This window comes from Tupaia chinensis, unplaced genomic scaffold (genome assembly GCF_000334495.1).
Source record: "Tupaia chinensis unplaced genomic scaffold, TupChi_1.0 Scaffold000513_1, whole genome shotgun sequence".
NCBI classification, from domain to species: domain Eukaryota; kingdom Metazoa; phylum Chordata; class Mammalia; order Scandentia; family Tupaiidae; genus Tupaia; species Tupaia belangeri.
This window is the reverse complement of record NW_006160026.1, coordinates 2,456,263-2,481,690: the sequence shown is the minus strand read 5'-3', so window position 1 is coordinate 2,481,690 and position 25,428 is coordinate 2,456,263. Positions and strand designations below refer to the sequence as shown.

General features: G+C 39.8%; 1 protein-coding gene and 1 pseudogene across 11 annotated transcripts in view; both read left to right on the top strand.

Annotated features, from left to right (window-relative positions):
• The window catches only part of CYRIB (CYFIP related Rac1 interactor B), a 123,503-nt gene that overhangs the window by 55,990 nt on the left and 42,085 nt on the right, over positions 1-25,428 (top strand). For 5 of the 11 annotated variants that reach the window (XM_006156689.3, XM_006156692.3, XM_027775010.1 and 2 more), the window contains exons 2-4: positions 8,375-8,537; positions 10,116-10,149; positions 11,154-11,192. The gene's annotated coding sequence lies outside the window, so the exon portion shown is untranslated. The remainder of the gene's footprint in view (positions 1-8,374; positions 8,538-10,115; positions 10,150-11,153; positions 11,193-25,428) is intronic. The other 6 variants (XM_006156693.3, XM_006156694.3, XM_027775013.1 and 3 more) reach the window with 3 other exon arrangements.
• Positions 23,236-23,931, top strand: LOC102476930 (U2 small nuclear ribonucleoprotein B'' pseudogene; annotated as a pseudogene).

The following is a 25,428-nucleotide window of genomic DNA, read 5'->3' as shown; positions in this document are numbered from 1 at the left end:
ATTTTTCTTTTAGAGAGATTTTTGCTATAGGCTGTGTGCGCTTGCTGGAAAGACAGGCATAAAGTGAAAAATCATGCTCCCCCCCACCCCCAGGGAGGATAGCCACACTGCATTCCCTTCTCTACCCTCCTTTTGGGATTTTGGGCACACACACACACATGCATCGCACCCAGCATGAGTTTCTATCTACCAGGTCCAGGATTCAAATGGTCAGCCATGTGGGAGTCCTGCTGCATAACCATTGCACCATCTACTGGTCCCTATATTTAACTTTATAAGAAACTCTCAGACTCTTTTTTAACCTGGTTTGACCTTTCCACAAGTATATAGGAATTCTGGTTGTTTTTTCCCTTCATAAGCACTTAGTCTGGTCATTAAGTTTTTTTTTTCTTTAAGAATTATTTTAACTTTGTTTATTTATGTGTGTATTTATTTATTTAACTTTGGCCAGAGAGTGACAGAGAGAAGGGAAGGAGGGAAAGTGAGAAAGCAAGCCCCCAGGTCTGGGACTCAAACCATGGTCGGCCAGTGGGAGGGAGTCCAGCGCCCTTAACCACCGTACCACCTGCCCACACTTGAATTTTGTTTTTTAAATCAAGAGTAGTTTGAACTGTGTTTGGTTTCTTTTTCTTTGTTGCATAACTTAGAATGTAGAGTGAGCATGATTTCTAGGCCTTGCTCATATTTTTACACTTCTATGTTTGGATCAGCTTCGGTCCCAACATCTTCTTATCCATTGCACTTTCAATGTCATGAAATACATCTGAGAGTACCTTTGATCTAAAGTTTTGCTGGTGTCACTTCCTCTGGGGCATCTTCATCCTTTTCATCATACACACACTTTCCTCATTTGTGTTGGTAAGTTCGCCTTCACAGAGTCCTCTGCTTATTTAGTCTCCCTGATGGTGGCCACATCTGCATTCTCAGCCAGCTTTTTCTTCTGTAACTCCATTGATGTTCGGTAAGAATTTCACATTCAGCATTGTTTTTGTTGCCAAACCAAAACCCTTAACGTATATTTGTTTATATAATCCTTACAGTAACCCAGTTGAGCTGGTATTATCCCCGCTGTACAGAGAGGAGCTAGTAAAGGCAGAGAAATATTAATTTGTCCAAGATGGAACCTTACAGTTTGGCCCAGAGCCCATGGTTTGTTTATTTATACTAGGGCTACTCTTGGTCGGCCAGCATTAATTCATTAAGTGATTGTTGGGAGTCTGTAGAAAATTGGAATTTGTACCTTATAAGCTTCAAATTTTTTTCTTCTAGTAGTATTTTGCCCCAATCAATTTTTATAGAACACAGTGATGGATGGAAATAGTCTAGTAATGACCTGTATTTCAGAGAATATGCCTTGATCTTCATAAAAGGATTAACTAATCAGTATGTATATTTTAAATGTTACTTGAAGAATTTCAGTTAATTGAACAACTTTTGGTTCTGATTATGATGGGAAGGAGGGCTTTTACTGTAATAACACCTCAGGGAAAGGCACAGTCTACCTCAAAATGTTCTGCTATATTTAGGTATCATTTTGAAAGTGGAACAGATTTCTGAAAGTCAAAATATTGTAGGATTTACTTTGTGCTTTGTATATAGATGTATCAATTTCTTTTCTTTTTTTTGAAAGGTTTTGCTTCAGGGCACGAGCACTCACCAGAAAGACAGAAGGAGACAGAGAGACAGAAAGGGAGAAATCACCCCGGGGCGTATGGCCACGCCGCAATCCGTTCTCCTCCATTCTCCTGGGATCTTGGGCACGCACACACACATGCCCGGCGTGAGTTTGAGCCACCAGGTCCGGGACTCGAACCACAGTGGACTACATGGGAGCCCAGCAACAGCCATCACACTAACTGCTGGTCCCTAGATCTATCAATTTCTTTAACCATGGTAGAGCAAACTGGTTTCCTGTCACCATGATGTGACACCCTGGTTAGGAATTTACTGAATCATTTTTCCTGAACACTTCAGTATGCCTCATCTGTTCATCCTGTAGATCATCATATGGAATTACCTTTTTTTTTTTTTTTAATGACTGCTAAAAAAGAAAGGCAAATAAAAAACCACAAACCTTTGTTCTCATTGAAATGTATCTTGTCTGTTCCCAATCATTTCCTTCTTCCATCCCAAGTAGGTACTAAGCTCTCGTGCTAGACTTTGAATACTTATTTCACATTAATTTTTAAGAAATATTTAATACTTGATGTGTACAAAATATATGAAGCACATATGTAGGCTCTGAAGCCTTGAGCATGAAATGAGACTTCCGTGAACTCATCACTCATTTAAGAACTAGGTAGCTACTTTATTCCTTCCCTGTACAGCTCTGCCTCCCCTCAAGGAAAATGCTCTTCTAAATGTTATTACTTTTATAGCTTTAAAAAAATGTATTTTTCTAAGCGATACATTTTAGCTTTGCTGTTTTTTGATCTATACAGAAAATCTGTACTTAGTATACTGAAACTTAATGAATTCATTGTTTCTAAAATTTATCCATATTCTTGCAGGTGCTATAGCTCACTTTCAGTGCTCTGAGTTATTTTGTGAAAAAGCCAGTTTATCTATTGTCAGTGAATATTCGCTCCCTCTGTAACAGTGCTGCTTAAAACATGCTTTCATACAATTTCTTGTTGCATTTATGTACAGGGTTTCTCTGGGTATGTATCCAAGAGTAGAATTGTTAGATTATAGAGCATGCAGTGTCTAAGTTAAGATAATGTTGAATGTCTTCAATAGTAATACCAGTTTATTTTTTGAAGACAGGGTCTTGCTTTGTCGCAGTCCTCTCCTTCCTCGTCTTCCCGGCAAGGACTATGGGAGTGTGCCTACCTCACTTTTAGTTAGGTTCTCGCTGCGCTGCCTAGGCAAGCCTTGAGCTCTAGATCCTTCTAGCCCAGCCTTCCCGTGTCACTGGGATTGCAGGCATGCACCACTTCCCTGTGCCTTTAGGTTGGACTAGGAATTGAACTTGGGCCTCCCATGTGGCCTCAACCTGCAGAGTGCAGCTTCTTGGTAGCACTAATAGCTGGGCCAATTGTAAGAAATGTATAATCTAACTGGTTGGGTGTCTGACAGTACCTGTTAATACATACTCTTCCCAATACTTGATCTTGTAAGATGTCTTAATTTTTACTTATCTAATGGGTGTGAAATGATATGTCTTATGGCTTTAGTTAATAAATGTCAAAGTTGAAGAATTTTTTTTTCCTGTCTTTGAAATTTTTCTAGAGGGTGCATGTGCTCCCCCACAGACAGAAAGTGAGAAAGCATCCCCATAGGGGATGGTCATGGTATTACTGTGATCAAACTTACCAGTCTTTTTATCTATGGTTAATGCGTTCTATACCTACCTTAAATAAAATTAAGCACTTTTTCTTTCTTTAGGATCATAGAAATATTTTCTTCTGAATGTTTGAATTTTACCTTTACATTTGAATTTTTGATTCTATGATAATTGTTCTTTAAGGTTTTTGTTTGTTTGGTCTTAGGGTGTGTGCACTTGCTGGAGAGAGAGAAGGAAAGTGAGAAATCATTTCCCAGGAGAGATGGCAATGCTACATCCCTTTTCCTTCCTCCTTCTGGGATTTGGGGGATGCATGCATACGTAGCTGGCATGATTTGCAAGCCACCAGGGCCAAGACTCAAACTGCAGTTGGCCACGTGGGAATCCACTGCCTTAACCAGCATGCCAGCCTGCTCACCCAGTGACTTGATGTATGGTGGAGGATAGATATTTTATTTTTTTCTATATGAACCATCAACTACCCAGCCCAACTTACGCAGCAGTATCCTCTTCTTCCTTGCAGTCAGCAGTGGGTTACTTTAATATGTACCTGCCTCTTACATATGTATATATTTGTTACAGAGCTGTGTAATACTTTTGAACAGCATCTTCTCTTTTGGTTGCTATGTTACCTTTATATCAATACCATTCTGTCCTAATTACTATCTGGTTTTTACTTTTTTCATCTTAATTCCTGATTGGGCAAATTTTGATTTCTTGAGCATTTTTACTGTTTTTTAGTTCTTGCTTTCTCATGTAAATCCCCCCGTCCCCAGAGATTTTTGCTATAGGATGCGTTTGTTTGCCAGAAGAGACAGAAAGTGAGAAATGGGATGGCCACACTGTAGTCCCTTCTCCATTTTCCTTCTCCTGCGATCTTGGGCACACAAGCACGCGTGTGCTTGGCATGAGTTTCAAGCCGCCACGTCCAGTGACGCAACCATTACTCCATCTGCTGGTCCCGCTCATCTAAATTTCAGAGTCAACTTATTATAGTCCTTTTGGGATTTCAGAAATGCATTTAATATTTATGTGCATTTAGGTGAGAACTGTCATTTTTACAGGATTGAGTCTTTCTAGTTATGAACATGATGCCTTTACTTATGGTTTTCTATGAAGTTTCATTTTTTTATGCAGATATTACATAGCTTTTTGAAGACTTATTCCTAGTTACTGTATTGCATTTTACATTTATAAATTGTATCTCTGTAACTACCTTTACTTTTTTATTTTTTTAATTTGCCAGAAAGAGAGGGTGGTGAGAAAGCATTCCCCCTTGGGAAATAATAAATAAGGGATCATACCACAATCCCTTCCTCCATTTCTTGCTCCTTCAGGGATTTTTGTTTATGTGTGCGTGCACACACACACACCACACACACACACACACACACACACACACTCAGTATTTCTCGAGCTTCCAGAACCAGGACCCAAACTACACAGTCAGCCATTGGATCTAGCTACCTTAACTGCCATACCATGGGCTGGCTTGACCTTACCATTTCGCTCCACCTTTTTTTTTTTTTTTTTTTTTGAGAAATTTTACTATGGGGCATGTGTGCTTATTGGAGAGACAGAGAGACGGAAAACAAGAAATCACCCCATAGAGGAATGGTCACACTGCAATTCCTTCTCCATTCTTCTCTTGGGATCATGGGCATGCAAATTGATATTTTTATGTGGCTGGTAATATTCAGTTTGGCAAGGTTGCCATACTCATGAATTCTAAAATTTTTGGATTTTCTGTGTAAGTAATCATATTCGTGGGAAAATAGATTTTGTTATTTGTTTTTAATTGTTTTAAAGCCTCTAATCTCTTTTTCTTGACTTTAAGCACTGACTGGGATCTGAAATACAGTGTTGAATAGAACTAATGATGGTAGAATCTTTGTCTTCAGATTTTTTCCTTTTTTTTGGAGAGGTTTTTGCTATAGGGCGCGTGCTCTCGCCAGAAAGACAGAGAGAGACAAAGAGACAGAAAGCGAGAAATCACCCCCCAGGGGGATGGCCACGCTGCAATCCTTTCTCCTCTTGGGATCTTGGGCACACACGCACACACGCCTGGTGTGAGTTTAAGCCACTGGGTCCAGAACTCAAACCGCAGTCGACTACATGGGAGTCCAGCGACATAGCCATTATGCTAACTGCTGGTCCTTTTGTCTTCAGATTTTAAAGGGAAAAATTATAATAGTTATCCGTTAGGAATTATGTTTATTGGGCCAGGAGGTAGCATGGAGATTAAGGCACCTGGAACCCACATGGCCAACTTCACTGTTCAAGTCCTGAACCCGGCAGCTTGAAACTTATACTAGGTGTGTGTGTATGAATGCCCAGAAATCCTGAGGGAAGAATGGAGTAGGAATTGCAATGTGGTCATTCCCCTTGGAGGGGGGTGATAACTCAGTTTCCCTCTCTCTGTCTCCTAATGAGTGTATATACCCACTTAAAAAAAAAAAAGAATTATGTTTATTGGTCCAGCTGCAGTAGGGCAGGCAGTAGGCAGAAGTAGATGTATCTTGATGCTTTTTACCGTGAGTGTTTTCTTTACCGTAATAATAAACATTTCCAGAGAATTTAGTCTTTTTCATCATGGCATCTCCTGGTTTATCTAGTTTACTGTTGTGCACATTGTAGACTCTGATATACATATATGTGTTTGTGTGTGTGTCTATTTTATATTTATATATAACCTAATCAAATCTGGTTTCTCTGTTTCTTCCCCGAATGATAAATCTATACCATTCCCACACAATTTTAATTATTAATGATGGCTGATTCTTTCTCATCTGTTCTTCTGTTTTTCAGGCTTATGTGGTTTTTTTTGTTTGTTTGTTTGTTGTTTTATTTAACCAAATGTATATATAGAATGTTTTTTAGGTTTTTAAAACTTATTCATATACTTGTGGGATTTAATAATGAAGCACTTTTATAATACTCACCATCTTATCTGGGAACATAGTCAGTAGGTCCATTAATTCAAATGTTCTTTTCTGTTTCTGAGATAGTTCTTAAGATTGCTTTGTGTATGTCAGGGGCAGCCTAAACACATTGAATTCAATTAGAATTTTATCATTTATCCAAATGAAGGAGGAATGTAACCTAGGATGCATAACCAGTTAGATTTATGTACCATTATTTGAAATACTAGAGAGCTGTAGACATGGTAGTTAGAATACTCTGAAGACATAGTCCTTTTATGTTTTGCTGGAGGCAAAGAAATTTTTCACACTTTATATAAAAAGAAAAAAGTCTTATTTTTTATATGAATGAGAAAGAGAGAGAGAGACGGACAGACAGACAGCACCCCTATGAGGGCGTGACGCCATGATTTGCCCCAGCCCGCCCCAGATCATTGGTGTGCGGCCGCCCAGTGTACTCAGGGAGGTCTCGGGTCTCCAGGTGCAGACTCCAGGCTCCCACTTGAACTGGCCTCCCAAAGCATTGTTTTGCTGCTGCGCCTCTGTCTGGCCTTTTATTTTTTTTTTTAATTTTTAAAATTATTACTTATACATTTAATCACTATACATCCTCTTTTAACTTACTTTGAAAAACCTCTTGAGTTTGCACATTTTAGGTACCTAGATTACTCAGTTTTTATCTTTTATAATATTCATTGTTTGAGTAGGAACTTGATTTCTAAGGCTGAATATGGTTACAAGTGTTTAATTATGCTTAGATATATTAAAAATTAGAGGATAAATTGGATTTTCCTCTATGCTTTTTTGTAAATAGGACTTGCTTTTTTCCTGTGATTTATAAAAGTGGCCAGCTAGGTTACTTGTTTGGTTTATTTCTGGGTGGCTATAGTGGACCTTAGGAAAGGAAGTTTGGCTTTGGCAGAAAAGGAAAAAAAAAAGTGTGTATTCATTCCATTTGTGGTGACATTGATCTGAGGGGTTTTTGAGGAAAACCAGAGTGGTTAGGCTTTGAACATAAATAGCTGCCATTCATGTCCTAACTGAAAGAGAAAAGTGAAAGGTTAAGGATTGATAGTTAATAAATTATAGACCATATGAAGTGCTATAGAAGTCACAAACCAATAGTCATGAATGAAACAGAAGACTTTAGACTGTTTCATTTGACCTACCTAGTTCTTTTAAAACTTATTTCATTTGTTGGAAACATCTAAAATGTATTTCGCACTAATATCCAGCACCTAGTCACCTGCATTCTTAACATGGCATATTAATGGTGGTACCTTTTATATAAACATACACATTTGTTTACCCCAGTTAAGCATGGCTGTGTAAGATGGCCCCAGCCAACCCATACGCAGTTGCAGTCCCTATTATAGAACCTCTTGAGCATAGAAGCAGTGGCCAGCAGATCTTACACTGTTGGTGCAGCTGAATATCCAGTTTTGAATTGATAGGAGATTGTAGGTGAAAGGATCTTGGGTAGAGTTTGGATGGAATATCCTGTGTGCAAGAAAAAAGTATTTGAAGAAGAATTCAAGATTTTAACCTGAGCAACTGCAAGGAAAGGGATGCTATCAACTGAGAGTGGGAGACTGTAATTAGATCAGGTTTGGGGAAGAAAGATGAGTTCAGTTATGGACATACTCAGTTTGAGGTAGCTATTAGAACATCTCACTGGAGGTACCGAGTATGAGTCTGGAGTTGGAGAGAAATGTCAATTTGAGGTGTATGGATGACAAAGCCCATGAGATGGCAAGAGATCACAAAGGGAGCAAAGGACCCAGGACTAAGCTCCGAATATGTCGGCCTTTGGGAGTTTAAGAAGAGCTTGAGGTCACAAGAGGAGATTAAGGGCAGCCACAGTGGCACAGGTGTGAGGGAGCCATGGGGGAAGGCCCTAGGTCTGCATCCAGGGTTAACCTGAACACGTTGGGCATGCCAGTGATCCTGGTTGGCAGCAAGGCTTGAGAAGGACCACGATGTGGCAGGACTGTTGGGGGGGTTAGGGGGTGGGGTATGTGGGTCTAGGTGTGTGTGTCATAAAAGAAAGAAAGAAGCATCCAGTGAAGTAGGACAAAAAAAGTAAAGGAATGTGGTACCCTGGAAGATAAGTGTCTTACTGTGGTTTAACCCTAAAAGCAGAGCCTAAGAGGGGACTTTCTTGCAGGTAATTTATTTGGAGACCTGCTAACAAGAAACGGAAGTTGGAGGACTGAGACAAGTGAAACAGGAAGAAGGGAGAGCCAAACCAATGGTGCATTCTTGAGCCAGTCACTTCTCTGAGCAGCTGGAGCTTGATCCTGAGGAACCCTTCTCAGAAGACAAGAAGAGTATGCCATGGGGTGGGGAGGAGGGGATTACTTATCTACCAGACCCCATCTCTCGTCGGTCCAGGGTTGCACATGGTGTTAAAACTACTTAATACTTTTTTTTTTGGAGAGGTTTTCGCAATAGGGCGCTTGCGCTCGCCAGACAGACAGAGAGAGACATAGAGACAGAAAGCAAGAAATCACCCCCCAGGGGGGATGGTCACGCCGCAGTCCCGTCTCCTCCCTTCTCCTCTCGGGATCTTGGGCACGCACGCATACACGCCCGGCGTGAGTTTTAAGCCACCAGGTTCGGGACATGAACCGCGGTCGACTACGTGGGAGTCCAGTGACATAGCCACTACGCTAACTGCTGGTTCCCAAAACTACTTAATACTTTCAGGTTTACGTCTTTAGGTGGCTGAAGAGTTCTTGTAGCCAACTCTATCTCAAAGCCCCAGAGCAGAAAATAAGCCACAAATGGCCCCAGCCAAGGGGAGGAACCCCAGTTGGAGTGAAAACGTGAGGCAGGGTGCAAGAGGTGTCCAGTACAGCCTCTCTGCCCTTCATTAAGTGCTGGCCACTTAGCCCTGCCTACTGCAGTGCTTTCACGGTGGTAGGTGGCTGGCCATACATAACCTGTATGGTGGAACACTGTTGATCATGAATTTAGTTTTCTACCACCCACTCTAGATTTTCCTCACCCTCAGCTAGCACTTTCCAACAGTTAGAGGCTTTTTCCTGGTAGAGTGACCTAGAACTCCTTCAAAGGATGAATGCCTTAGTAGCTCTCTCCTTTCATGCTGTAGTCGTTGCAGTTACCCATTTAGAATTATCACTGGATGTGGCACCACCAGTTTAGGACCCCAGGTTCCCAGTATCCTCCTTCTGTCTCTAGTACGTAACATCAGCCATAGATCTCCATGATTATTTTTTTTTAAGAATTATTTTATTTAACTTTTATTTATTTATTTTGACCAGAGAGGGATGGAGTGATTAGGAGTGGTGAGAAAGCAGGCCACTAGGTCTGGGACTCGAACTGTAGTCGGCCATGTGGGAATCTTGTGCCCTTAACCACTATGCCACCTGTCAGCCCTAGTCTCTGTAATTGTTAGCATCACTTTACAGCTGCCACCCTCACCAACAACCTCCCACCCCAATATAGTGTGTGTTTCTCTTTCTTGCTTGCTCTCTATTTTTCTATTTCATAGGAGAGACAGACAGGTGCCCCAACAGGGTCTTGTCACACTGTAGTCTTCCCCTCAGCCTCCTAGCTAGCCACAGTCACAGCCACGTTCAGACATGTTCAGCATGTTCAGGTTGACCTGGGGTCTGAACTGAGGTCTCCTATGTAGCTCCAATATTGCACAGTGGCGTCCTATTGCCTGCCCTACTGTGACTGGGCAAGTAAGTTCTTAATAACGGAGTCCAAACTAACCAGGTGATACTTACTGCTTTAGAATTCTGCAGAGTCCTCCCTGTGTCTCCTGGCAAAAACACCTCTCTCCTTCAGAATCAGAATATCTAATCCAGTGGAGCCTAAGGGTATCAACTCTGCTTCCATTTGTTGATTAATTTTTTTTATGTTTTAATCTGTTACAGACACACCATCACATTGCAGTCTTTTAAAGACAGTGTAAGTGTAATATCATTTACTATCTTGGAAGACAGTACACCAAATTTTAAAGATGTTGCCCAACACTTTTATACATAGACATGCTATGTTTGTTACATCTAGGACTGTTGGGTTTAGAATAAACAATCAGGGAAAGAAGTTTTCACTTAAAGGTGATGGTTACATTAGTTAAATGTTTCTTCTCCCTCTCTATGTGAACTAAGCTAGTTTATTACAGCAGTTACACAGATTGAGCATCTCTAATCTGAAATTCCAAGATGCTCCAAAATCTAAAACTTTATGAGCATTGATAGACACAGGTCCAAAATTCTATACCTTACTTCATGTGATTGATCACGGTCAAAATGCTGCACTTTAAAAATGCTGCCTAAAATTACCTTTAGGCTAGGTATGTAAAGTATATATGAACTGTAAGTGAACTTTGTGTTTAGACTTGGGTCCCATCTGCAAGATAGTTTGTTGTATATTGATACATGCACATATTCCAGAATCTAACATAATCCAAAATATGAAACATTTCTGGTCCAGGCGTTTCAGATAAGAGATGCTTTTTTAAAGTGCTAATAATCATTCTGATGTAGATTTCTGATAAGAGCTATGTAAAAGCATTTTAAATAATAGCTATAGAACAGATAAACTAGCTGTAGAACTCAAGGAGTATGTCCATAAAAAATAAAAAAGTTTTAGGAAAAGCAGCTCTGGAAACCTAGCCAGTAGGCTAATAAGAGAAAGTTCAAATGATGACTCATAGGTTTAGAAATCAAAACTTAATAGTGTTACTTCAGTCTCAGGAGAAGACAATGATGAGTATTTGTTTTGTTTTCTTTATGATGTATCAGGTTTCTCAGTGGAAACAGCAAACTAATTTTTTAGAAAGCAAATAAGTGTGTGTATAAGACTTGCATGTAGTAGAACTAACTTCATTTTTAAAGGAACTGGTCATACAAACTTGTTTTAAAGTATAATGTTTTAGACTTTCTCCCTTTTTTTCTTTCTTTAAACAGATAGAAGGACAAGGACAGAATCACCAGCACTGGCTGAAGGTAAATATGTCTTTGGGGGAAATGATTATTCAAAAATTAATGAAAAGTTATGATTTAAATAAAAATCTACCTTGGCTAAGTATCATTTAAGGAAAATGTTCTATATACAATATTGAACTACTAAGATTGTCTTTAGAAAATATTCTTGTTTAGTTTGTGATTTAGAATAAGTAGTAGTGAGGGAAATGTAAACTAATCGGAACTTTTTTTCAGCTTTCTTTGAATAGGAAAGGTATGTGTTTTTCTTTATATTCCGTTTTAAGTCATTTAACTATCAGCAGTATAATTGATTAGAAACATCTAACTAAGCTATCATTTTAGTAGTTTAAAACAGATACAAGGGGGTTCTTTAAAAAGTTTATGCAAAATGCATATTATGAAAGTATGAATTTCAAAAATTGTTTGCACTGATATAAGCATGTACTTCAGTTCCTTTTTCCAGGAATTTTTGAAGTTCCCTTATATGTATAAACTGTCTCTGGAAACTAGGAGGGGGGACACTTTTACACATAATTTTAAGTAAGCATTCTAACTATTATATTAGGAGATTTGGTTCTTTTTAAATCTTAAAAGTAAACAATACGTAATGAAAAATACAGTTATAAAGGATCCTGAGTACTTAAATATTTGTAATTTTGTAATAATTTTAGCTATAACAAGTTTATAGGTATTTGAAAATGTAATTTTTCTATAGATATACTGTACTTTCCATTCTTCAAGTACAAATAATCTGCTTAAAATCTCTGTGCTTTCCTACTCATAAACAGTGGATATTTTTATTTCAAAGTTATCCTGTTTTATTAGAGCTAATGTGTCCGTCATCACTGTGGTCCTTCAGCACTGCCACCACCTCACATATGCCCCATGTTACAGTCCAGGGTTTCTGAGCCAGTGCTTGTGCTTTGGTAATCTGCTAAAGTGTATGAATCTCGCCTTAGGATAAAAATTCTAATAATGGTTCATGATTTTATGAAGTAAAATACATAGGATGAAAAGGGAAAACAGCCATCCTGTAATACTGTTAGTGGATACTAAAAATGTAAAGTTGTGACAGAGTAATATTATGTGTGCTTTTCACATTAGAAAATGAACTTTAAGAGCAATTCTGTTATGTACCATAATGTTCAAGTGCTAATTTGCCATAATTATAATGAATTATAATGTAGTATGAAAATACCTGTGCTTTTTATTAATGACAAATTCATAGATATTTATATTTATAGTACTGTTGCCCAAAGTTTCTGTCAAAGGAATTGTTCATTTTCCTGTAGAGTCAGTAGGAAGGTTCCCACCCAAGGTCACAGACTGCTGAATTCCCTTTGGACCCAGCTCAAGCATCTGTTAGCCAAAAGTCAGTTGGACCTTTCTTTCTGCCTCATTCTTGAGTAAATGTGTTTTTTATGTTCTGTATAACTAATCTGAAACAAGTAGAATTACACATCCACTCCTTAAAAACATTCTGACAGTGTAGGTTAACCATTGGTGATAAAACTTTGAAGAAGCCTCAGTTTGCTCAATAATAACAGAAATAATATATTTTGTGAAGAAGTGTTAAACCTGCTTTCACATTTTGGTTGAAGGAACATGACGTAATAAATATGTGAAATAATGTATCACTATCAGATGCCAATAGTTTTAACTTGAGAAATGTCATAATTGCCATAGAAAAGATTGGATAAAAAATTGTTCTGATCAGGTGTCCTAGAAACACAGTTCCTTTGGTAACATGAACTGTGCCATGATAAAGTGCTGGCTTAGGCCAGGAAGAGCCTAAGAGGATGTCCTAAATTCTGATGCACATCCAGCACCTGGGAGCTGACTGCAAATAAAGGGAATGGCAGGTTTATTTAGTGTGGTTGGTTGCAAAAATGGCTTTAGCATTCTTGTTGAGAGGGACATAATGGAACTTCTGACTTGGGTTTGGTTTTGGTGGTGGGGGTGCTTGATTCCTTCTATCATTGTGGCCCAGCCCTGAGGCTGTATTTTAAATATGTTCTCAGAAGCTGCCATGCTAGGGTCACTAGTCAGGTTTTCTGTCTTTTCTCATCCCCTCCACTTCCTTCTTTTCTCCTTTCTTGCTCTCAGCAACTTTAGACAGATGATAAAAATAATCAAAGAAGTTTAGTGATTTGAATTTTGGCTTACATAAATCTTTCCCTTTAGTATGCTATATGAAACTTCAAGAGCTATAATAAGATGACATACTTAGTTCAGAAAAGTCTAGGATATATACATACTGCATTGAGTCTTACTAATAAAATTAGTGTACTCTACAATATTAAGAAAGGACTAAGTTACCTTCTGCTTTTACAAATCTTTTTCTTTTTTTCTTTTTTTTTTGGAGGTCACCATTTTACAGTGTTATTTAGTCAAAGTATCGGGCTTTGTCTTGAAAATAATTATGAAATATATGTTGTAAATTTACCTTACTGTCTCTACTCTTCTACTGTAGTGAATGACCTCTACTGAAGTCTGTTTAGCATTATAAGAGGTACTGATTTATAAATTTAGAAAAATGATTCAGATACATTCAAATGCACACATACATTTCGGTACCTCAGCCCTCCTTACCTGGGAGTGAGGCCTTGAGTTCTTTGCCCTTTAAGTGCTACTGTTTGGTAATGGGAAGAGGAAGTGCAGATTTCCTGAAGGATGGGGTGGGATGTTCATGTGCAGTGGGCGAGAGTGTCTCTGGAGCCCTCAGTTATTCTCCATGCAAAAAAAGAAGTAAAGTGCTATTTCTGAGGATGACTGTTTTTAAGCTCAAGATTTTAAAGATTTTGGCCCTCTTACTGCTGTAATACATAAGAACTTGAGAAAACACCATGGAAGATGAGGTCAGTGGTGATAAAGAACATTGTGGGGAAAATACCATTGCCATTCTAGGCCAACTTTAATGTGTTAGCAGTAAACCTTGGCCTATTAACCTTGCCCTTGGTCGTCTTAACCTTTGCGAAGCTAACATTTGAATTATCCCTTGGTAGAAAACACATTCCATAAGCTGACTCCCTAATTTATGATGTTATACTTTATTTCACTTGACTCATTTATACTGACTGCTCTTAGGCTAGGTGTTCTCTTTTACTTGAATTCCTCATTTATTCATTCATCCATTCATTCATTCATTTGTGTGTAGTGTTGACTTTTTTTTTTTTTTTAATGAGAGAGCATGTGGGAGAGGAAGTAAGAAGGGGGACAGGAGGTAAGTATTGTTTTTGATCGATCCTCCTGCCCCAACCTCCCAGTTACCTAGTGTTGTGTGGTTGACTTTTTTTTTTTTTTTAATGAGAGAGCATGTGGGAGAGGAAGTAAGAAGGGGGACAGGAGGTAAGTATTGTTTTTGATCGATCCTCCTGCCCCAACCTCCCAGTTACCTAGGACTACAGGCATGCGCCACTGAACCTGGCCTGCTTAGGAGGGGTGCCCATCATACCTGGGCCTCCCCTGTGACCTCAGCCACTGTGCGGTGGCACCCTTTACATACAGCGCTGCAGCTGAGCCAGGTCTGTATTTCTTAGAGGTTTGGGAGAACTTTTCTATAAACTCACAGAGGAACTGACATATTTTACTATTTATAATCTGTTCCAAAGAATAGAAAGAAAATAGTTTGAAGAATAGTATCAAGCCAAGATAACAAATAGGCTGGATAGCAAAACCAGGCAAGAACAGAGGGGAAAGTTTTAGGTCAGTTGTACCTATTAAATAATTCAGAGTGAGATATTAACAAACTAAATCTAGGAATATATAAATGACTAAATAGATTTGATCCTGGGAGTGAAAGTTTGTATTTTAGCAGTAGAAAATTCTGTAATCTCCCATATTCATAGATTAGATGACTGACACAATGGCTGAAATTATGAAAGATGACTGTCCAGCGGTGCATATACTAAATGCAAAATGAAATCAAAATCTTATCAGGAGTTTCTAAAATTCTTAAATCATGTAGCCAAAGAACAGTTTAGGCAGTTTTTAAGAAAAAAAAAATTTTAATAGAGAGATCTCTGCTATAGAACACATGCACTCACTGGAAAGACAGAGACACTCAGAAAGCAAGAAATCACCCCCCAGGGGAAACGGCCATGCTGCAATCACTTTTCCTCCATTCTCCTCTCAGGATCTCAGGGACACATGCACACATGCCTGGCATGAGTTTAAGCTGCAGAGTCCGGGACTTGAACCATATTCAACTATGTGAGAGTCCAGCGATATAACCACTTCACCATTTGCTGGTCCCAGTTTTGAAGAATTTTAAACCATAAGCACTGACTGCAAAGACATGAAAAAAAAAAAAAAAACCCAGACCGTTATAACAAATGACACTGTAACAAAATTAAGACTTGTTGGAGAGTAGAAGAAAATATTTGCCTCATTTGTAGATATGAAAATATTGATATATAAGGTTAGCCCTGTGACCTAGTGGATAAGGAGGTGGGATTTCACATGGCCAACTATGGTTTGACTGACTGTGGTTCAAATCCTGGTCCCAGAAGCTTGAAAAACACTGCATTCATGGAGGGGTGCTTTCTCCCTTTTTCTCTCTTTGTCTCTGTGGTGGATGCAGGTGCCCTCTAGCAATTAAAAAAGATTAGTATCTAGAATTTCTTTTCAGAGTTCCTAAAACTCAATTGGAAAAACAAAAAGATGATATATCTGTTGGGAGTCAAGTTAGGAAAACATACGACTCTAGGTATGTCAAATAAAATTAATAGAGAATTGCTTACAGAGGCATTAAACTAGAAGAACAAATGGGAGCAGGGGCAGAGCAGAGTAGCAAAAGCATAATGCTGCTGCTGCTGCTGCTGCCAGTGGTCAGCAGCTTCCTTGCTAGGCTGGAATGCACATATTGCTCCTGGCCCTAGTTAGGGCACTGGGTACTGCGATCACCTGTTCACAGTGCTCCTATAGCACCTACTGGCCCATTTTGACCAGAGAAGTTCTTTCTCCTGCCTTCTCACCTTCCAGCACCTCCTGAGGACATAGCCTAACAGCAGCCCCACTAGAAAGGATGTCTGTGAACTGTCATTTTCTAACTCTTTGCCCCAATAATACAAAGTAGTGGCTCACCCCCCAACCCAAGCAATATGAAAGGTAGGTTTGGGGCTGAGAATTAGTAGAAAAGTGGCACAGGTGGCAAAGGAAATGAATATACTTCTCACAGATGGTCATAAACATACAAAGAGGTGTATGTTTTTACTCTTAATCAAGAAAATACAAATTAAAACACCAAGGGGATATTGCACAGCCTGCAAACTTAAAGCTTGAGGTTTGGAGGATGAGAAAAAGGAAACCTTCTACTAAGTGGAACAGTGAATGGATAGGAGTACTTTGGAGAACAGTATGTCACCAGCTAGTGAAGTTACAGCTGCCTCATTGTTCATCAGTAGGGGAATGAATAATCTGGTTTTTCTGAATAATGGAATAGTATGTAATAGCTAAAATGAATGAACATGAATAATTTTTAGGGAAAAAATTGAGAGAACTAGTTCTCAGATGATAGATACATTACTAATGCAAATTGAAAGAAAAAACATACTGTGTTATTTATGATACCTTTGTATCAGTAATAAAAACAAAATACATTTGTAGCCTAGTCGTTAAGAGAACCCAATCCCACATATTGACTGGTTTGACTCTCTGACCTGATGACTTGAAAAGCATGCCAGGTGTATGTGTACATGTATGCCCCAAATCCTTACAGGATAGAGAAACAGAAGGAATTGTGGTATGACTGCACCCCATAGAGGATTTCTCTCACTCTCATGAGCACATGTACGCCCTGGCAATAAATAAAATAATTAAAAATGTTTTGAGGGCCACATCTGTAGCTTAGTGGTTAAAGGAGCTAGATCCCACATGGCTGACATTAGTTTGAAACCCAGCCCTAGCAACTTGGAAAACATGCTGGGCATGTGAATATATGCATGCCTCAAATCCTGACAGGATGGAGAAATGAAGGAGAAAGGATTGCATTCTTGTTTGTTTAGCTCATTTCTGTTGGTAAGGATACCTAAGACCTGGAAGTGCTAAGAATAAAGGTTTATTCAGTTCATTGTTTGGAGTTTCATGGTCAAGGGGCCACTTGCAGTGGGTTTTCTTGCTGATGGGACACTGCAGAGTTTTGAAGCAGTGCACAACTTCACATGACAAGAGGGCAAGTGTCTGTGTCTCTGCTTCGGTCTTACTCCTTCCCCTTAGAAACCCACCATATTCAATCATGGGGCCTCACACAGATGACCTTATCTAATCCTAATCACCTTTAAAAAATTCCACCTTTTGGGACCAGCAGTTAGCATAATGACTGTGGCACTGGACTCCCATGTAGTCGACTGCGGTTCGAGTCCCAGACCTGGTGGCTTAAACTCACGCCAGGTGCGTGTGCATGTGTGCCCAAGATCCCGAGAGGAGAATGGAGGAGAAGGGATTGCGGCATGGCCATCCCCCCTGGGGGTTGATTTCTCGCTTTCTGTCTCTCTGTCTTTCTGGCAAGCGCACACGCCCTGTAACTAAAACCTCTCTCAAAAAAAAAAAAAAAATCCACCTTTTAACCTCATAGTCTCTACCATCTTAATATTGTTGCAATCAAATTTTTTATTTTTCAGAGAGATTTTTGTAGTGGGATGTCGTGCGCTCACCAGAAAAGCAGAGATAGAGAGACAGAAAGTGAAAAATCATCCCCCCAGGAGGATGGCCATGCTGCAATCCTGTCTTCATTTTCCTCTTGGGATCTTGGGCTCGCACGCACATATGCCCAGTGTGAGTTTTAAGCCATCAGGTCCAGGACTCAAATCGTGGCTGACTACGTGGGAGTCCAGTGATGTAACTATTACACCATCTGCTAGTCCCATTGCAGCCAAATTTCAACACATGAATTTTGGGGGGACACAGTCAAACCATAATTGCATTCTGAATTTGCAACTCTGATGGAAATTTGCATTGGAAGTTTAAATTTTAAGGGCTTGAGGCATGAAAAGTACTGGTAATCTTTCAAACAGAAAGGTCCTGTGATAAACTAATATTGGGTCATGAAAAAAGTTGTGATGCATTTTTGCATGGAAAAACGTGTCATGAGTTTCCAACGACCCAATATAATATTGTTTTACTGTGGTCCATTTCCATGTGAGGAACATTAGTGGCCTAATTTGTTTTTATTGCATAATACCTGATATACTAGTGAGGCCTTTTTTTAGCCAGAGGGTTCATGTACTTGCTGCAGAGAGAGGAGATAGAGGGAAAGCAACCCTCAGTGTAGAGTGGTCATGCCACAGTCCTTTTTCCTCCATTTCACCATCCCATAAGGATTTAGGGCATGCACACACACGTCATATGTGTTTTTTAAGTTGCCAGGGCCAGGATTTGAACTGCAGTCAGCCCTGTGGGATCCAGATCTATAAGTGATGAGTCTACAGTTTAAAACAGCTGAAGAGGGAAACCAGCAGTTAGCGTAATGGCTATGTTGCTGGACTCCCACGTAGTCGACTGCAGTTTGCGTCCCGGACCCGGTGGCTTAAAACTCATGCCGGGCGCATGTGCGTGCGTGTCCAAGATCCTGAGAGGAAAATGGAGGAGAAGGGATTGCAGCATGACCATCCCCCCTGGGGGGGTGATTTCTCGCTTTCTGTCTCTATGTCTCTGTCTGTCTGTCTGGCGAGCGCACGCACCCTATAGCAAAAACCTCTCAATTAAAAAAAAACCCAAAAAACAAAAAGAAAAAACACAGCTGAAGAGTAGGGTTTTTTTATTTTAAAATACAAAGTATATCCACTAGATGTCAGCATTAGGAAAGATGAAGGTAATATATAGCCGGACCCATGTGGAAGATTTAGTCTAACCATTAAACTGTTGTGTGTAAAGTCACACGTGTGAGAAGATCAAGACTAGAGATCAAGTCTTTTAATTTCCATTCTATTGTTTGTTCATTTCATATTTTTCAAGTTGAGTACCTTTTGTAGTTTACTAGATTAAAATTTACATATGTTGATGTTGACAGCTGGTAGGAATTTATGGTCAGATTTTATTACTGTAGATGGCATTATATTGTAGCTGGGCACCCAGGAATACCTGAATCCCGCTGTCCTTAATCTTTCTCTTCCTTTACATTTGGCAAAGGAGAGCCAGGATCACTTTATTAAATGCTCAGCTAAAATCTGATTACAGTGGGTTAGATAGTGTAGGTGAGGTTAACATGAAATCAGTCTCTAGAACGTCGCTGTTGCACACTGCCTGACATCCTAGTGGTAGTGTGGTATCACTGGTATCATGCAGATTCCAACCAGGAAAGCAGAACCCATGGTAGGCATTTAAAAACAGGATTTAATGTATAAATTTACTTACAGAAGTATTAGAAAGCCTTAGCCAAAAGATGATGCTGCAGCTGTTAATGGAAACTACAAGAAGCAACAATTCTAGAGCTGAGGGAAGAGAGGGGCAAGAGGGAATTCAGGAGCTTGAAGGAGGAACCGAACCCCCTGCTGCTGGAGGCTGGAGCCTCCAGGGCCACATTCTGTATGCTTCCTGCTGCCAGGAGTTCCACAGGGAGAGCCTGGTGCCCAAGCTGTCTTGCTGCTGGAGAAAACACACACAGGACTTGAAAAACAGAAAGAGGGACCTTCCTTCTTCCCACTTTCTCACTTGGCTTTTAGTGACTTTTGCTTTCAAATAGTGATGATGCAGTTTCATAAACACATTTCAAGAAGTAGATTTTCTGCAATGATTAAAAGGGATGGCGCCTGAGTATTTTCAGAAGCAGTCTTACTAAGTGGGATTGTTGATATGATTTGAGTATTTTAAAATTTTCTGCTATTTTAGCTTATACTTGCTGCTTTCTATAGTCACTTAAGAAATAGTCATCGTTAAACGTTAAGTATAGTAATATGGCACTGGAATGACATAACTGGCTTCCAGAGTAGCAAAACCATGTGAATCCCTGTCTTTCATGTTTGATTGCATCTACCTAATTTCAACATTTTCTGTGGAGTAGATCGATTAGAAGAGTTATCAACATGAGTCATATCTTCCTATAATTACTTTCTTAAGAGCACACCGATTTGATTCCTTCAGCAGGTGAATTACTTTCTCTGAAATAACCATTGTTTATTTGAAGTTTTTTTTTCTCTTGGCATTATTATCATCTCAAGACTATATATAATATTAATACTTCTTTTTTTAAAGTTAAGGCAGATTTTTTAAATTTTATTTTATGTTTTCCGTGAGACAGAAGGGCAAGCATCTTTAAAAGGGTCTCATACCCTTCCCAGCCAGCCAGGATCATGGCATATGCATTTGCTCCATTTGTCCAAGTTGACCTGGGAACCAAACCCCAGTCTTCCATATGACCTTCAGGACAGCCAGACATTGTGCAGGTGCCGCTGCCACCACAGGTAGACATGAAGCAGCTTTTAAAACATGTAATAGTGGCCCCAGCCCATGTCATGGTGGTTAAGGCAGCTAGATCTCACATGGCTGTGTTTCAGGTGCTGGACCCCATAGTTTGAAAAACACACTCACCCAGTAATTTGAAAAACATACTGGGTGTAAAAAAATCCCCTCCCCCCCCAAAAGCAGTGAGTGTATGTTGCACGTGTGCCCAGAATCCTGAGAGGAGAGTGGAGAAAAGGGATTGTGGTGCGGCCGTTGCTCATGGGGGAGTGCTTTCTCTTGTGCGTGCGAGTGCACATGCCCTATAGCAACACCTAACATAAATTTGTATGCATGTATATTTCACTGTACTTTTACTTATATAAAATATGTTTTATTCTAATATATTACATTCTAAACACAAAACCAAGGGGTACGAACAAAACAGAAACTTAGATTCCTCAGTCACTTCTGGCGGCGTCATCAAGTTCTGTTGTCAGTGACATTTGCATTGTATTTTTCATTGCTGATTTTTCATTCTGTTAGTATTTCAAGTTAATTGTGCATATTTTTTTTTTTTTTTTTTTTTTGAGAAGTCTTTGCTACAGGGCACGCCTGCTCGCCAGAAAGACAGAGAGACAGAAAGCGAGAAATCACCCCCGGGGGATGGCCATGCTGCAATCCCTTCTCCATTCTCCTCTTGGGATCTTGGACACACATGCACACACGCCCGGCGTGTTTAAGCCACCGGGTCCAGGACTCAAACCGTGGTCGTCTACATGGGAGCCCAGTGACATAGCCATTACGCCAACTGCTGGTTCCTCATTGTGTATACGTATGCGAACCAGAAATTTTTTAGCAGACAAATAAAGCAGAAGCACAGTTGAATTCTACATTAATCCACCATTTAAAGGTTTCCAGTTGTTGCTACCAGTCTGAGTGACTGATATATAAAACAGAGAAATGGTATATATAGCCTTAAGTAGTACTTTTATGCATAAGAAAATGTAATTCAGGAGTATTTTACAGTAATATATTTTCTAGACCTTTGTAAAAGCCAAGGATTCATATCTTAGATAAATTTTTAAAGTTCTTCATTTTCTTTTCTTTCATTTTTTCTTTTAAGAGAGATTTTTACTGTAGGATGCATGTACTCACTGGAGAGACAGAGAGAAAGCAAAAAATCACCTCTCAGGGTGATGGCCGCACCACAGTCCCTTCTCACATACGCAGTGTGAGTTATTTTTTGTTTGTTTGTTTGTTTTGGAGAGATTTTTGCTATGGGACATGTGTACTTGCCAGAGAGACAGAGAGCAAGAAATCACCCCCAAGAGGGCTGGCCACACCACAATCCCTTCTCTTCCATTCTCTTCTCGTAATTTTGGCCACGCACATACACGTGCCCAGCGTGAATTTTAAGCTGCCAGGTTCGAGACTTGAACTGCAGTCTACTACATGGGAGTCCAGTGACTAAGCATTACGCCATCCACTGGTGAGTTTTAAGCTGCCATGCCTGGGACTTGAACCATGCTTGACTATGTAGAGTTCAGCAATGTAACCATTATGCCATCTGTTGGTCCTCAGATTTTTTTGTTTTCAACACTAGAAATGGTTTGCAGGTTTTAGTGATCATCTTGATAAGCTGTATTTATTGCTATTTAATTGCTGTAGATGCAGAGATGATAGCATTTTAGAGCCACATTTATGGTGCTGAAAAGGGTATGATGTTCTTAAGTTATCTTGGTAACTAGAGTCTTTCTTGATATTCATATTATCTTACAGTTTATTTCCCTAATATTGACATTTCAAAAGTTCTTAAGAATTGTACATAAAACTAATATCTTTTTTTTTCTTTTTGAGAAGTTTTTGCCATAGGGCATGTGCATTTGTCAGACAGACAGAGACAGAAAGGGAGAAATCACCCCCTGGGGGGATGGCCACGCCGCAATTTCTTCTCCTTCATTCTCCTCTCAGGGTCTTGGGCACGCATGCACACACTCCCGGTGTGCGTTTTAAGCCACCGGGTCCGGGACTCAAACCGTGGTCGACTACATGGGAATCCAGTGACATAACCACTACGCTAACTGGTGGTCCCCATAAAACTAATACCTTTTACAGAGAGAGACAATATTTATTAATTTCTCTGGGAAAGTATCAGGTCGTCAGAAAAAAAACAGAAAAATACATCATGACTTTTTCGATGACTCAATAGCAAGCTTTTTCTAAATTGCCAGTCCCTTTTTTAAATTTTTTCCAACTCAGGAGAGTTTTTAACTCTCAGTATTAATTTTGATTCTCATCTCCCACCCTCGAACACTCATATACTTAAACAAATTTTTGTTTTCTCTTTGTATTTTAAAAAATAATTACTTAATTTACTGTTTTTATATTTATTTAATTTATTACTGTTATTTTAAAATTTGTTATAGGGCACATGTGCTTTTCAGATCCAGGACTCAAACTGCGGTTGGCCATGTGGGAGTCCAGCACCTTAATGGTATGGTCTCTGTGAATTTTTAATCATGCATTTATTTAACAAATATGGCTACCGATCATCACCAGGCATCATTCCAGGTGCTGATGATAGAGGCGTGTGTAAAACATAGCCCCTGCCTGCCTTAAGTTCACTTTCCAGCAGAAAACAAAATAATCGATACTCAAAGGAATGTATGTTAGATGGTGTTAACTATCAGTTTGGGAAGGGGGTAGAAATGGATGGGGATTATTTACTCTTTCTTGGCTGTTTAAAGAATCTAACCCAAACATAGATATCAGAACAAATCATACAACTTATATCAATAATATGAACGACAAAATTACAAAAGAAGTTTGGCCCTGTGGTAGATAGTGTGGCTTTAAAGACCATGAAGATGAGGGGGCAGGCCTTTGTTATATTTAAGGAGCCGCGCTCATCCACAGTTTGAAACAGTTACAAGGATTTCCTTTTTATGGTAAACCAATGCTGATCCAGTATGCAAAAGCCGACTCTGATCTAATATCTACAACGCATGGCACTTTTGCTGACAAAGAAAAGGAAAAAGCCAAAACTGGAACAGACTACAATAATCACAAACAAGAAACCTGACCAGGAAACACCAAATTCAGCTAATACTCAAGAAAATTGAACACCAAATCCTCATTTTCTTGGTTACCCTCCAAACTATATTTTGTTCTTTAATAATCTACCAGAAGAGACTAGTGATGATGTTATCCATGCTATTTAATTAGTTCCTGGCTTCAAGGAAGTACGTCTGGTACCTGGGAGGCATGACATTGCTTTTGTTGAATTTGAAAATGATGGGCAGGCTGGAGCTGTCTGGGATGCTTTGTTAGGATTTAAGATCACGCGTCACATACCATGAAGATGACCTGTGCCAAGAAATAACTATAAAGGACTTGGTGTTATTTATAGTCTTTGTTTTGATAACATTTGGTCAGGTCATTTTTTTCAAAAAGAATTATTTATTTTTATTTATTCATTCATTTATTTTAATTTGACCAGAGAGAGAGAGACAGACAGAAAGTGAGAAAGCAAGTCACCAGGTCCAGAACTCGAACTGTGGTTGGCTATGTAGGGGTGTCCAGCACCTTAACCACCACACCAACCGCTGGTCCCCTTGGTCAGGTCATTTTAATAGTTGGAGATGGAGGGACCAGCAGTTAGCGCAGTGGCTGTGTCGCTGGACTCCCATGTAGTCGACTGTGGTTTGCGTCCCAGACCCGTGGCTTAAAACTCACACCGGGCACATGTGCGTGCGTGCCCAAGATCCCGACAGGAGAATGGAGGAGAAGGGATTGCGGCATGGCCATCCCCCCTGGGGGGGTGGTTTCTCGCTTTCTGTGTCTCTGTCTCTGTCTGTCTGGCAAGTGCATGCTCCCTATAGCAAAAACCTCTCCAAAAAAAAATATAGTTGGGGATAGAGAGGAAATGAAAATGAAATTTTTATGAAGGACTTTAAAAAATGAGTCTTTAGCCTTAGTGAATAATGACGTAATGAACGCCTTAATTTTGTACAATAAATTTTAATTGTATTCTGTGGGGAAGAAAAGAACACATCAGGGGAAGGGTGTTATAGATGGGTTGGTCAGGGAAGCCCTTGCTGAGGAGAGCTTACTAAGCAGACTGCTTAGCACAGTGCAGTAGCTTGTCATTTGAAGGAAAGAGCATTCCAGGGTGGGGACCATGGGCACAGGTTCCAAGGAGAGTGTTAGAGGAACTGCAAGCAGGTTGCTGTGGTTAGGTGGATATGCATACAGTGACAAGTGATAGGAGATGGGGCCAGTGTGAGGCACAGATAAGGTCACATTTTGTAGTACCTGGTAAGAGAGTTGGGTTTTAGTCTGTGATGGAAGCCATTCATGGTTTTGAGCAGAGGACGGATGTGGTCTGCTTGTTATTTTTAAGATTGCTTTGCCTCTTAAAAAACAAAGAGATTGTGGGAGGAAACAAGGGTAGAAGCAGGGGAACTGGTTATAGAAGCCTTTTGAATTGATCCTGGCAAGAGGCAGTGGTGACAAGGATCAGAGTGGGTAGTGATGGAGTGAGACGGGTATTCTTTAAGCTAATGAGGAAAGTGTGTCAGATGCTGCCAACCGGTGAGCTGAGGGCGTGGGAACTGACCTTGGAGAGCAACACAGAGAAATAGACTTGCCGGAACAGTTTTGGTGGTATGGACTTGGGGGAGGACCCCAGCTGGAGTGGGTATAGCAGAGAACGGAAGGGGAGGAATGAACAATGCCAAGTGTAAACCACTCTTTTTAAAAAATTTTGCTGCAAAGTGAAGCAAGGAAATAGGGCGGAAGCTGGTGGGGGAAATAGAATCAAGACACCTGTTGTGTTTTACTGTGTTTTAAGACAGGAGTAATAAATGCACATGCCAAA